Source organism: Neofelis nebulosa, chromosome 15 (genome assembly GCF_028018385.1).
Source record: "Neofelis nebulosa isolate mNeoNeb1 chromosome 15, mNeoNeb1.pri, whole genome shotgun sequence".
Lineage (NCBI taxonomy): Eukaryota > Metazoa > Chordata > Mammalia > Carnivora > Felidae > Neofelis > Neofelis nebulosa.
The window spans coordinates 28,324,768-28,338,552 of record NC_080796.1 but is presented as its reverse complement, the minus strand read 5'-3'; the positions used below and the strand labels follow the sequence as shown (position 1 = coordinate 28,338,552).

Sequence of the window (13,785 nt, the reverse complement as noted above, 5' to 3'; positions counted from 1 at the left end):
CGGTGTCTCCATCTTGTTCTGTATCCTCCTTCTTGAGTGACTATGTCCCCAACATGGCCACAGAAAAAAATACCCACTCAAACCTCAGACCACGCCTCCTCCCCTTGAGTAACTTCCCACTCACCCGTTCAAACTTCCAGTTCAAACTTCCCGTTCAAACCACGCCTGGCGACCTGCGTAACGGGACTCTGACCCAATCGGCTAAGGCCACGACCATTACCCCACCAACCGCCCCTAGATCCCTATAAAACCTTTGTGCTTTTGAAACCCTCCTTCTCTCTCCGGCATCTCACTGCTGCGTCGGTGCAGGTAGGGGATTGAGATCGAGCTAGCTCGAATAAAGGCTCTTTGCTTTTGCATCAGACTCCGCTCCCTGGTGGCCTTTGGGGATCACAAATTCTGGGCAAAACAGTGAGTTCTGGAACTGCCCTGGGTGCTACATATTTACTATCACATTTAGTCCTTTAACAGCTGGAGCTGTTCTTTCATTTTAAAATGAAGGACTGAAATTATTTTTTCAGTGGTTTATTAATGATTATCCTTTAACTAGATGAGCAATTTTAATTGTCATTTCCATCTTTACTGTCATTTCTTGCCAGATAAGTTTTTAGCTCTGAACTTTTCAGTTAAAATTATGACGCTCGATTTCCTCATATTTAGACTTCCCTATTTCCAGCCTGACAAATGTTTATATAGCATTTGCTTTAATTAAAGTAGAAAATGTAGAGCTCAGTCAGAAGAGTGTGGAACTCTTGATCTCAGTGTCATGGGTTCAAGCCCCACATTGGGTGTAGAGATTACTGAAACAAATAAAATGTAATACATAAAAATTAAAAAGTAAAGTGGAGGGGCGCCTGGGTGGCTCAGTCGGTTAAGTGGCCGACTTCGGCTCAGGTCATGATCTCACGGTCTGTGAGTTCGAGCCCCGCGTCGGGCTCTGTGCTGACAGCTCAGAGCCTGGTGCCTATTTCAGATTCTGTGTCTCCCTCTCTCTGATCCTCCCCCGTTCATGCTCTGTCTCTCTCTGTCTCAAAAATAAATAAACGTTAAAAAAAAAAAAAAAAGTAAAGTGGAAAATGTAGTACTTGTAAATGTGAACACAGAGAAAATTCCCACTCTCTTCTAGAGAGAGATAAATAACGTTTATTATCTCGAGAGAGAGATAAATAAATAATGTTTATTTATTTTTGAGAGAGAGACAGACAGAGTGTGAGTGGGGGAGAGGGGCAGAGAGAGAAGGAGACAAAGAATCTGAAGCAAGTTTCACACTCTGAGCTGTGAGCACAGCTCCACCTGGGGCTCAAACTCACAAACCATTAGATCATGACCTTGAGCCGAAGTCAGAGGCTTAACTGACTGAGCCACCCAGGTACCCCTCATAACCAAATTTTAAGGACTATAGCCTGAAACCAACTTTTCCATTGTTCTGATTAAGCTATCCATCTTCATATCCAGATCAGGAAGCTAAATGATAGTTGAACATTATAATTATATCATAGTGTTGATGAAGGTAAAAAAAAAAAAAGTTGGCAAGATTAAGGAAATGCTCAGCCACAGATAGTATATGGGATTTCCCCTAATCTCACATCATTCTGGCTTTGTTAATGTATACAGAGTTCAAGGAGTTGATGTGTGAGGTCACTTCATGAAGCAATAGTTTATTATGAATATTCTTGGAAGAATAAAGAAGGTTGGAGATGATACAGGGGATACTGGAATTTTTTGAAAGAAAGATGTTGGCATCTGACTGTAATGTGTGAAGAGGTCAGAGTTAGTAATCTATATGGGCGGTTTATCATGATGCTGGAAGTGATAAAGCAATACAGGAAGTATGTGTATAAACATGTTTTATTGCCTTACATTTACTTGCATACCTGAGAACGTGCCATTTGTCTTTTTCTTCAGAGAGTAAGAACTCCCTAGTATGGTTTGGGGTTTTGACTTTTTGGCATACAAAATATTTTTGTTTGAGAAGGGAACTCTCTCCTCGGTGGTATCTTTAAAGGGCCAAGAGCCCTCCAGGGTAATATGCTCAAAACTGTGAGTTCTAAGAAAGCAAGGGGGGTCATGTTCAATCATTTCTTTGTATTTCTACCTCATAGAACAGTGTTGACATAGGGTAACAACCTAATATATATTTGTTAAGTTAATGATTAACGTTCTGTGATTCAGTTGTTCTCAAAGTGTGGTCTGGGGAACCCTGGACATACATGTGATTAAAATCATGTATAGATAAAAGATTAATTAAAACTGCAAGACAAGGGGCGCCTGGGTGGCTCAGTCATTTAGGCCTTTGACTCCCGCTCAGGTCAAGATCTCATGGTTTGTGAGTTCAGAGCCCTGTGTCAGGCTCTGTGCTGACAGCTTAGAGCCCAGAGCCTGCTTCAGATTCTGTCTTCCTTTCTCACTCCTTCTCCCTCACTCATGCTCTGGATCTCTGTTTCTCTTTCTTTATTTCTCAAAATAAATAAATATTTTTTTTTTAAAGTGCAAGGCAAACCAATGGATTTTAATATAACACTAAGAAAAGTTCATTGATATGGAGCATTGCAGCTCACCTTTCAGAAGCTACCGTTTATCAAGTTTTAGTGTAACATCGAATAATATCTGCAATTATCTGAAAAGAGTATTAAAATAACTCTCCCCTTCCTAACTGCATATTTAACTGTGAGACACTGTGAGACACTGTGAGAAACTGTGAGACACAGTTTTCTTCATGTACCACAACCAAACAATATATCACAATAAATTGAATGAAGAAGGTGATTTAAGAATATGACTGTCATTTATTAAGCCAGACCTTAATGAGATTTGAAAAATAGAAAATAATGCCTCTCTTCTCACCATTTTTGTGGAGAATATTTTTCATAAAAATGTGCTATTATTTTTTAAAGTTTATTTATTTATTTTTAGTGGGTGCAGAGAAAGAGGGAGATGGAGAGAGAACCTCAGGCAAGCTCCACACCGCCAGTGCAGAGCCTGATGCAGGGCTCGAACTCACAAATCACGAGATCATGACCTGAGCCAAAGTTGGACGCTTAACTGAGTGAGCCACCCAAGGTACCCCCAAATGTGGTATTTTTCATAAAGTATGTTATTTATGTCAATATGTCATGGACTTATTTCTATTTTAAATGAATTAGTAAGAAATATTTTAAATATTTGTTTTTATTTTAATGTAGTAAAAAGTAAATTTTTTTCATATACACATATGTATATAAGTATCCCACATAAACAAAAGCATTTTTTAAATTACCCAATAATTTTTAAAAATAGAAAATTGTCCTGCAACCAAAAAGTTTGAGAATTGCTAATGGAGGGCCCAAATAAGCTAACTATTTGCTTAGGCCCCAACCTAGGAGTTATCTCTGATTCCTCACTTCTCATTCTCTACATATAATCAACCTGCAACATCTACAGGCTCTATCTTACATTCATTCTCTTTCACTGTTCACAGCATCCATTGCTAACATCTTGGTCCAAGTCAACAATATCTCTCTGTGAATGATTGTAATAGCCTCCAACTTTGCATAACCTGTCTGTACTCTTGACTCCAGAGAGTTTATGCTTTTTTTTTTTACTTTTTTGTTTTTTAGAGGTATAGTTGACACACGATGTTATATTCATTTCAAGCATACAGCATAGTAATTTGAAGAATTTATTTTGTATACAAGAGCCAAAGTGGCCTTTTGAAGACGTAAAGTAGTTTGTTTTACTTCTCTGTTTAAGACATTCCAGTGGAGGGGTGGGGGCTGGTTACCTCAGTCAGTTAAGCAACCGACTCTTGATTTCAGCTCAGATCATGATCTCAGTCATGAGAGTGAGTACCACATTGGGCTCCAAGCTGGGCGTGAAGCCTGCTTAAGATTCTCTCTCTCCCCCTCTCTCTTTCTCTCACTCTCTCTTTCTCTCACTCTCTCTCTCACTCTCTCTTTCTCTCACTCCCTCTCTCTCTCTTTCTCTCACTCTCTCTTTTCCTCTCTCTCTCTTTCTCCCTCCCTCTGCCCCCCCCCACTCTGTCTCATTAAAAAAAAAGTGTTTAAATAAATTTTAAAAAACACATTCCAATGGCTTCCCATCACCCTCACAATGATATCCAAACTTTCAATTACCTACGTATCCTTGCATCATATGCTGACTTCTCACCACATATCACTCTACTCCTTTGACACCATGATCCAGCCACAATGGATGTTTGTTGTCAACTCTTTCCCATCATTCGGATCTCTGTTCAAATGCCACCTCCTCAGTGAAGGCCTTCTTGATCTTGCTTACCCCAATTGTTCCCTATCCCTTGATTTATTTTTACTCTCTAATCTCTTAAACATTCATATTTTCTTCACAGCATTTATCACTATCTTGAATATTATATTTATTTTTATTATCTCAGTCTTTGCTCTGGACTGTAAACTCCATGAAGTAAGGACTTTATTAGTCTTGCTTACCACGATATTCCTAGTGTTTAATATGTGGTACACAGTAAGTTCTCAATGAATACTTATTAAATAATAAATGGAGAGCAGGACATACAAACAAAACCATAACTATTGAATACACTGGGTATGATTAAATTAAATTATAGTGTATTCATCCATACCAGTCACAATCCAGTGAGAAGAGAAAAAGTACAAAAGTACAGAAACCCATGGGGGAGGGGAAGGAAAAAAAAAAAAAAAGAGGTTAGAGTGGGAGAGAGCCAAAGCATAAGAGACTGTTAAAAACTGAGAACAAACTGAGGGTTGATGGGAGGTGGGAGGGAGGAGAGGGTGGGTGATGGGTATTGAGGAGGGCACCTTTTGGGATGAGCACTGGGTGTTGTATGGAAACCAATCTGACAATAAATTTCATATATTAAAAAAAAAATGAACAGAGAAAAATGGTTAACCAGTTAAAGGTGGTTAACTACTAGAAGAAGGAGAGAAAACTATAAGAAGTAGAGAAGTAGCAGATGCATGAAACATTTATTATTCTTTGGGCTGAAGAAGAGGGAAGAAGGAAAGAAGAATCTAAAAGAGCTCTCCTCCTTCTGCCCATGACTGAGATTCAGACCTCTAGAGAGGGTGAGGCTGCCACAGGAACATGCAGCATGCTGATGGCAAGAAACTTGCGGAGGGAACTACAACTGGTCCCTAGACCAAAACTTCAGGGTGGCAGAAAACCTTAACGGAGCATCCATGCTGAAATGTGCAGCTCCCAGTGCTGATATGAGCACTACTAGGCCTTTTCCAGGTCCATTAACTGGCTGCCATGCCAAAAACAGCACTCAGGAAGCAGGAAGAAAAATTCCTTCTCCCAACTCTGGCTTTGAGGTGTCTCTCCAGCACCCTCTATTGACAGAGCCTAAAATTGAGCCAGGTTTTAAAGGAAAAGTTTATTTATTTATTAAAAAAAATATATATATATATATATTTTAATAAAAAAAAATATATATATATATATATTTTTTTTTTTTTTTGAAGAGCACAAGCAGGAGAGAGGCAGAGACGGGGTTGAGGGGTACAGAGGAACTGAAGTGGGCTCTGCAGTGACAGGCTGATAGCAGCGAGCCTGATGTGGGGCTCAAACTCATGAACCACTAGACAATGACCTGAGCCAAAGTCAGATGCTCAACTGACTGAGCCACCCAGGTGCCCCAAAGGAGAAATGTTTATAGCATCCAGGATCATAAAACAGGGCAAAGAAGAGTGGTCTTGGACCTGAAAGGCAATGAACTGATAACTGGCACAGTATACTATGGAAGGAATATGCACCTATTAGAAAGAAAATGTTCTAGAATATATATAGCATGTCTCAATTTTGGGGAGCCAACTCACCAACATGATCCTATTTTTGTATGAACAAATAAGAAACATACCAACTGTTCACTGTGTGTATACCACAGGATAAAATTAGGAGCCAAAAGGGGTGAATAGTAATTTTACTGTAAACACGCAGATGTATTGAATTGCAACAATGAGCACATATTACTTTGGAAATAACTGCAAAATGCACAGACATCATTTTTCACCAGCACCCCTGCCTTCATACTGACAGGGTCCCAAAAGTTAGCATACTGTCCTCCTTTTGAAAGCATCTTGCTTGGTCCGTGAGAATTGAAGTGGTCTCACTGACCAGTTCTGACCAACGATATGTTGGTATGTTTGTATATGTTTGTAGTAATTGGCTTGGGAAAGGAAGGATCCTAAGAAAACTCTTTGTTCTTAAAAAGAGATCCATGGAAAAAGATATTCCTTTTTCCACCTCTAGGCCACTGGTATGTGAAGATGTGTTGCTGGGAGCTTAATTAATCTCTTATGATGATGAACTAGCCCAGCCTCTGAGCATGACAAAACCAAAAGATGGCAGTACTCTAGATCCCTGAGTACTTATTTTAGCCACAGATTTAACCATCTCCTTATAGCCATGTGGCTTCTAGATGCCTTGCTATGTAAGATAAAAAGTGCTCTTAAGTTTAATTCACTTTTAGGTGGACTTTCTGTTACTTGAAAGTGAAAATATTTTCTCTTATGACAATCATGCATATGGGCCTTTTCTGTACATTGACTATACAGATAAAGCTTATTTCATGTTTCACTCTGTATGTGAAACAATAATAGCAGCAGTGATAGCTAATATTTATTGTTTTGTATATCTATGTGATAAATGCTTTTTTATTGAGATATAATTGACATATAACACTATATTAGTTTCAAGTGTCCAATATAAAGATTCAATGTTTTTGTGCAAAATGATCACCACGGTGTCTTAACATCATAACCATACCATTACAAAAATACTGTTTCTTATGATGAGGACTTTTAAGATTTATTCTCTTAACAACTTTTATATATAAAATACAGTATTATTAACTACAGTCACCATGCTACATATTATGTCCCCATAACTTATTTATTTTATATCTGGAAGTTTGTACCTTTTGACACCTCTCATTCATTTCTCCCACCTCATCCTGCCTAAGGCATCCACCAGTCCATTCTTTGTATCTATGGACTTGGTTCTTGTTTTGTCTGCTTTTGTTTTTTATTTAGTGTTTTTAGATTCCACATATAAGTGAGATCATATGGTATTTGTCTTTTTCTGTCTGATTTATTTCACTGAGCATAATCTCCTCAAAGTCCATCCATTTTGTTGTAAATGGCAAGATTTTATTCTTTCTTTATGGTTGGATAGTATTATAGGTGCTATAAATACATTATTTCATGAAGTTCTCACAAGAACACCGATATGAGTATACTTTGTAATTGGGTTACATAGTTGAAAACATAATCTATATCTTGAAAAGTCTCACAAATCAGTGAGCAGATAAACACACTATAATAATATAGTATGACAAGGGTTATAGTAGACTATGTACCCTTCTATGCCCATCACCTTTTGGATGGACTAATTTCTCTTAGTTCATATTTTAGAGGACGCTGATTCTATCCCATACCCCACCACCAAGAGTGGGTATGTGACCTACGCCTGGTCAGTCAGGTTATCTTTGTCCTAACCAGTGTGAGTGTTCAGTAAAATAGGCAAGTGGCTATAGCTAGTTCAATGAGAAACTATCCTAGGACTTTTCATGGAAATCTTAAGAAAGCAGCTGATGACCTTCTTTGCCACCATGCAGTGATAGCCTACTTGAGAGTACGGCCAACACAGAAAAATAAAGATGGAGAAAAATACATGGACTCCGGAGGACATTTGTTAAGCTGCTATATTCAGATACGCTTTAAAATTTATTTCTTGGGCTTTCCACTGACTTTAACTTAAAGCATTCTCTTTAGTTCCCCCTTCCCTATTTTTAACTCTGTTTTGGGTTTAGTTTTGGAACTTGCAAACAAGAGATATGATGTGACAAATGTAGGCAAAGATCTATGGATTCCCACAGGAAGTTTGCCTATTTTAATTCTGGGTAATATGGTTAAGGAAGTTCTAATAAAATATATCTTGGTAGAAGTGATACTGAGGTGTTTTCAAAGAAGAAATGATTAAGCTAAGAAGAAAGGAGAAAGAAAGTAATGGGACCGTGTGGAAAGAGAGAATATAGTATGTTCACAAAACTACAAGTTGTTGAGTATGACCAGATCTTAGGATGCCTGTGGCATTTAGAGAGAAGATAAGATTGGGAAGGTAGGCAGGGGCCAGATTTTGTACAGCCTTAGGTTTGGGTTTTATCTAGGAGTTGATGGGGAGTTATTGATTTGTGTATTAGAAAGTTTTTTATGGTGTGCCTGAGTGGCTCAGTCAGTTAAGCCTCCGACTTGAGGTCATGATCTCATAGTTCGTGGGTTCAAGCCCTGTGTTGGGCTCTGTGCTGACAGCTCAGAGCCTGGAGCCTGCTTCAGATTCTGTGTCTCCCTCTCTCTCTGTCCTTACCCTGTTCACACTCTGTCTATCAAAAATAAATAAACATTAAACAAATTTTTTATAAGTTATGATGGAGTTGGGGAGGGTATGTTGGAAGAGATAAAACTAAAGGCAGATCCAATGAGATTATGATAGGAATCTAAATAAGGGAAAAATCCCTAAAGTAATAGTTAGGAACCACTTAATGAATAAAATTGGCAGGGCTTAAAGATCAATGGATATGGGAAATGAGGTAGAGAGAAAAATTCTAGAAGGACTCCATGTTTTTTATTTTAGCAACTAGTAGTGCCATTTGCCAAAAGGGGAGAGCATAGAGGATAAGAGAGTTTGTGGAGTCTCATGATGAGTTAAAACTGGCATTCGGGGGACAAAGCCCTGTTTAGAGTCAAAGGTTAGGATGCCAAAAGGTAGAGATATTAATTGAGGACTTGACCAAGGAAGAGATGATCAGGATAAGTGTATAGATCGAGAAGAGAGAGGAACTCAGGATGAAATTCTGTGGAGAATCAAGTTTAAATGGTGAGTTTCCAAAATACACAAAAAGGAATTGCAGATAAAAGGAGAACAGGAAGAGTGTGGTTTCACAAAAGGCAAAGTAAAAGCTCCAAGCAAAGAGTGGGGAAAAGTGGCAAAATATATGCTGCCAAGAAATTCAGGTAAGATGCCTGAAAATCATCCCTTGGGTTAGTAAATGGATTCATTTGTGACTATCACTGAAACTTTCATTGGAGTGATTGGGGCCAAGCCCTAAGTGCTCTGGCTTGAAAAGAATGTGAAAGTGGGTAATTTAAGACACTAAGATTGCTTTATTTTATGTTTTTAATTTTTTAATGTTTATTTTTGAGAGAAGAGAGAGACAGAGTGCAAGTGGGGGAGGAGCAGAGAGAGAGGGAGACACAGAATCTGAAGCAGGCCCCAGGCTCTGAGCTGTCAGCACAGAGCCTGACATGGGGCTTGAACTCAGGAACTTGGAGATTATGACCTAAGCTGAAGTCAGAGGCTTAACTGACAGAGTCACCCAGGCACCCTGAGACTATGATTGTTTTAAAGTAGGAAGCAAATGATTGGTCAGAAACTAGAAGAAGATGTAGGGATCGAGGTCTTCTATATCTCTCTGTGTCTGTCTCTGTCTCTCTGTATCTTTCAACATTCTATGGAAGAGACTTGACTTATTTAAACACTGAGGGGCAAAAGCTGGGTGAAAAGAGGGGCTGATATTAATGATGAGCAGATCTAAATGGTGGAACAAGTTTCTGAGAGAGGGTTGAGAGATTAATCTCAGACTAGAGGAAGTTTCCTCGTATTGAATGAAAGAGATGCAGATACATGTTGGAGGTGGGGAAGGAAGTGGTCAGTGTTGCTGTCTTGGGTTTCAACTTGAAGTAACAGCACTCTTAAGATCTGCTATTCATTGTGATGGTAATTATAGGCAAAAATAATAAAAGTTTATTTTCATTCCAATGCAAGAATACGTTATAAATATGCAAAACACTTTATATTCAAAAGTTACTTGCAGAGATGAAATGACAGATGTACTGTTAAAAGAAGGTAGAAGAAAAATCTACAGTGATAAGTAAGGCATTTATTTAGTAACTTCTAGGACTGATGAAATTATTGAAAAGTTTTAGAAATGTATTCCAATTGGCAGCTAACTAGAGTAACTGAACCTGAGCAGTGAAATTTTGTTAAGTATGCAGATTTCTTCCCATAAAACATAATTAAGCTTATTATTTTGAAATAAACTTTGGAAACATTTTGAGGTCTCTATATCCTATAAAAGGAATGAACGGTTACCCATAAAACATCCTTTAAAAGTTACAGTGCTTTGAATGAGAGAAAAGTCTGTGATGGTTTTGGCTAATATCGGCATTACCCAGGCTCATTAGCAATTTTATTCATCAGCCACGATGACAAATGCCACTGTCTAGTTAAAAAAAAAAAAAAAATTCCCGAATTAGAAATCTATGCTCTCATTGGGGATATTTAGAAAAACACAATGTTGGTTTAGTTGGCGGTTCTTAAAAGTGTATATCAAAAATCTTTTTTTTCAATTGTGATTGGAATAAGGAAAATACCTAGCCAAGGTTTTACTTTTATGAATATAATTTATTTAAATTGTCAGTTCTGCTATGCCTGTCAAAATCATTATTTGTTGATTGAGAGAGTAAAAAAAAAAAAAATGAGTGGGGGAGGGGCAGCGGGAGAGGAAGAGAGAGACAATCCTAAGCAGGCTCCATCCCCAGCATGAAGCCCAGCATGGGGCTCAATCCCATGACTGTGAGAGATGGTGACCTGAACTGAAATCAAGAGTAAGACACTTAATGGACTGAGCCGCCCAGGCACCACCATCCCCAATTTATTTTTATATAGTCATTTTCTCCTACTTATTTTATTTTTAAATGCTCATTGAAAATTTTAAACTATGTAGATATATAAACACATGATTTGTAAAACTTCAAATTGTGCATGTGTGTGTATAGAGAGAGGGGAAGAATGAGAGCTATTATTTGTATATCTAATGCATAGTTTTAATGTAGATGATCATGTTACATATTTTTTTCTGCAATTTGATTTTCCACTTAATATTATATAATGGATATAGTTTAATATTTTACCTCCTTATTTTTAAATGGCTACATAATTTGCTAGAAATTATTTTATCACTCTTTTGCATTATTAAAAAATTAATATATATTCACATTTAAAAGGGTGCCTGGCACATAGTAACCATAAGCACTCTGTGTTGTGTTGTCAAAACTGTTGTTACATTTTATTATTTTTATTAACATATTGCAGATGAGAAAGCACTGTTGGATTAGATGACAGGAATAATGTCACATGGTTAGTGGAGGAGGCAGAATTGGAACCCAGGACTTTAAACTTTTATAAGAGGCAATAGTAGTACCTTGTGTCAAGTAAGAAGAAGAAAGAGGAAGAGGAGAAGGAGAAGAAGAAAGAGGAGGAAGAGGAGGGGGAGGAGGAGGAGAAGAAGAAGGAAGAGGGGAAGAAGAAAGAGGAGTGGAAGGAGAAATAGATGAAGAAATAAATGAAGAAAATGAAAGAAAAATCTAAACCATAGCATTGAGGGAAAAACAATTAACTGCCCAGTGGAGTCAGGAAAGGATTTCATGGGAGCTGGTGACTATTTCTCTGAGACTTAAAGGTTGACAAAGTACATGTACAGCCAGAGTGTTTTGAAGGAGGATAGAGGGCAATGGATGGGGATTGTCAGGATGTGGTGAGAAGAGAGGGAGCTGATTTGATTGAGGGGCAAAAAGAAAGGTGGGGGAGAGTTTTGTGGGGAATTGACAGGGACTCCATAAGAGATAAGAGAAGATTCCAAACAGTGGGCAAGGTGGGGTTGGGCTTCACGGGTCCTGTGGAATTTGGGGCCAGCAGAATCCAACACAGGCCGAGAGACGGTCCAGAGCCAGGGCAGACAGGTGGTCTGCAGACACCAGTTTGGGAAAATACACTTTACCTAAAGTTGAATGTATTTTTAGAGAATTGTAGTTTCAGGATTTCAGACAAATTAATTTTCAGGACAGAGCCACTGTGAGTCTGTTAGAAGCGGACTCAGTGGCAAGTGTGATTCTGCAGCGTTTGGCCAATGAGACTCATGTTACAGACGAGACGCCTCTCCTGGAGCATGATGTGCTGTGGAGGAAACGTGGGCAGTCCATGGAAGGGGAAATGGTTAAGTGATCAAAAGCAGTTCACGACTTGTGCAATGCAAAGCCACTGTCACAGAAAACTCCAAATATGTTTTACTTTTTACACAGAGAATTGCGCAAGGACGTCTCAGAAGGCTCCAACCGGACAACCGTAATCATCCTGATGTACCTGGATTCCTACCGCTTTTGCCTCCAACAGCACATTTGGAATATTTTATAAATCTGCCCCAGAGACAAAGAGGAAGCATTTTGTTGTGAAAATCTGGCTTTTTGTGATTGTACCAGGAACATGGCACACACATTTAATTCAAGAAACTAGTATCGTCTGGTAAAACATCTCTTATTTAGTAGAGATTCAGGGTTTTTAAAAAAAACATTTCTCTATGGGCTTAACTAATGATTCATTTGTTTATTTTTAGTGCATTTGTTTTTCCTCTAATTATTAATGATATACTCAGGTGTTGGCTCCTCACATCTCCTTTCTTTGTCAACAACAAAGGCAAGCCCAGCTTGCCTCAAGATGAGTTAAAATGTTCACTATTTGAGGGGCGCCTGGGTGGCTCAGTCGGTTAAGCGGCCGACTTCGGCTCAGGTCATGATCTCACTGTCCGTGAGTTCAAGCCCCGCGTCGGGCTCTGTGCTGCCAGCTCAGAGCCTGGAGCCTGTTTCAGATTCTGTGTCTCCCTCTCTCTCACCCTCACCTGCTCATGCTCTGTGTCTCCCTGTCTCAAAAATAAATAAAATGTTAAAAAAAATTTAAAAAAAAATGGTCACTATTTGAGAGCCATTGATTTTGATGATTTTTCATCATAAAAGTTATACATGCAATATAAATGACATGTAAATTCCTTATACTTCACTGTGGCTTTTATACAACATAAAACCAAAATATTAAATCTATAAAAAGTAAATTCAAGCAAAATTTGAATCATTAATCAGGCAAACAATGTTGTGTTGTGCACAGTGGAAAATCGGTGCTGAGTGCTATGGTCCGACTCCTTTTGCATCTGACAGGCTTAGACTTTGTTAGGCCATCTTTAGACTCAATTCTGCGAGAACTTTTCTCACATTGTCTTACAGGGAGGTGACAGAGAATAATGGGTAAGGGCAGAGGCTCTAAAGCTGTATTGCCTGGGTAGTTTATTTTATTTTTAAAAGTTTGTGTGTTTGTGTGTTTGTTTAGAGAGTGTGAGCGGGAGAGGGGCAGAGAGAAAGGGAGAGAAAGAATCCCAAGCAGGCCCAGTGCTGTCAGCACAGAGCCTGACTCAGGACTTGATCCAGTGAACTCTGAGATCATGACCTGGACTGAAATCAAGAGTCAGACGCTTAACACTTAACAGACTGAGCCAACCGCCACCCTGGTGCCCCTCCTGGGTAGTTTAAATCCTGCTTTTGCTACCACTTACTGGCTCTATGACTTTAGGCAAGTTACTTAACCATTTTGTGATTTAGTTTACAAATCTGGAAAATGGGAACAATCACAGTCCCTACAGCACTGGGTTGTGATAATTCAGTGAGTTAGCGCCCAAAGAACAGAACACAGAAAATATGCAATAAATACACTAGGCTGTGATGTCATTCGTCATACACATATAACTTATAACTTAATTTTCATAAGCCAGTGTGGTGACTTTGCAGTGTGTCAACTTGGCTAGCCTGAACTACATTTCCCAGAATGACCTTTCTTGAATATTTGTGGTTAGGTTAAGCCACAAAGGATAGTCTTGTGCAAGATTTGGAAGCCAGAAGTGAAGAAGCA

At 38.7% G+C, this 13,785-nt stretch overlaps 1 long non-coding RNA gene across 1 annotated transcript; it reads left to right on the top strand.

Moving 5' to 3' along the window:
• Positions 1–263: 263 nt before the first annotated feature.
• Positions 264–12,557, top strand: LOC131496613 (uncharacterized). The gene is made up of 3 exons (XR_009254571.1): positions 264–415; positions 2,914–3,060; positions 12,135–12,557. It is a non-coding gene; the product is annotated as an uncharacterized LOC131496613 (long non-coding RNA).
• Positions 12,558–13,785: the final 1,228 nt, after the last annotated feature.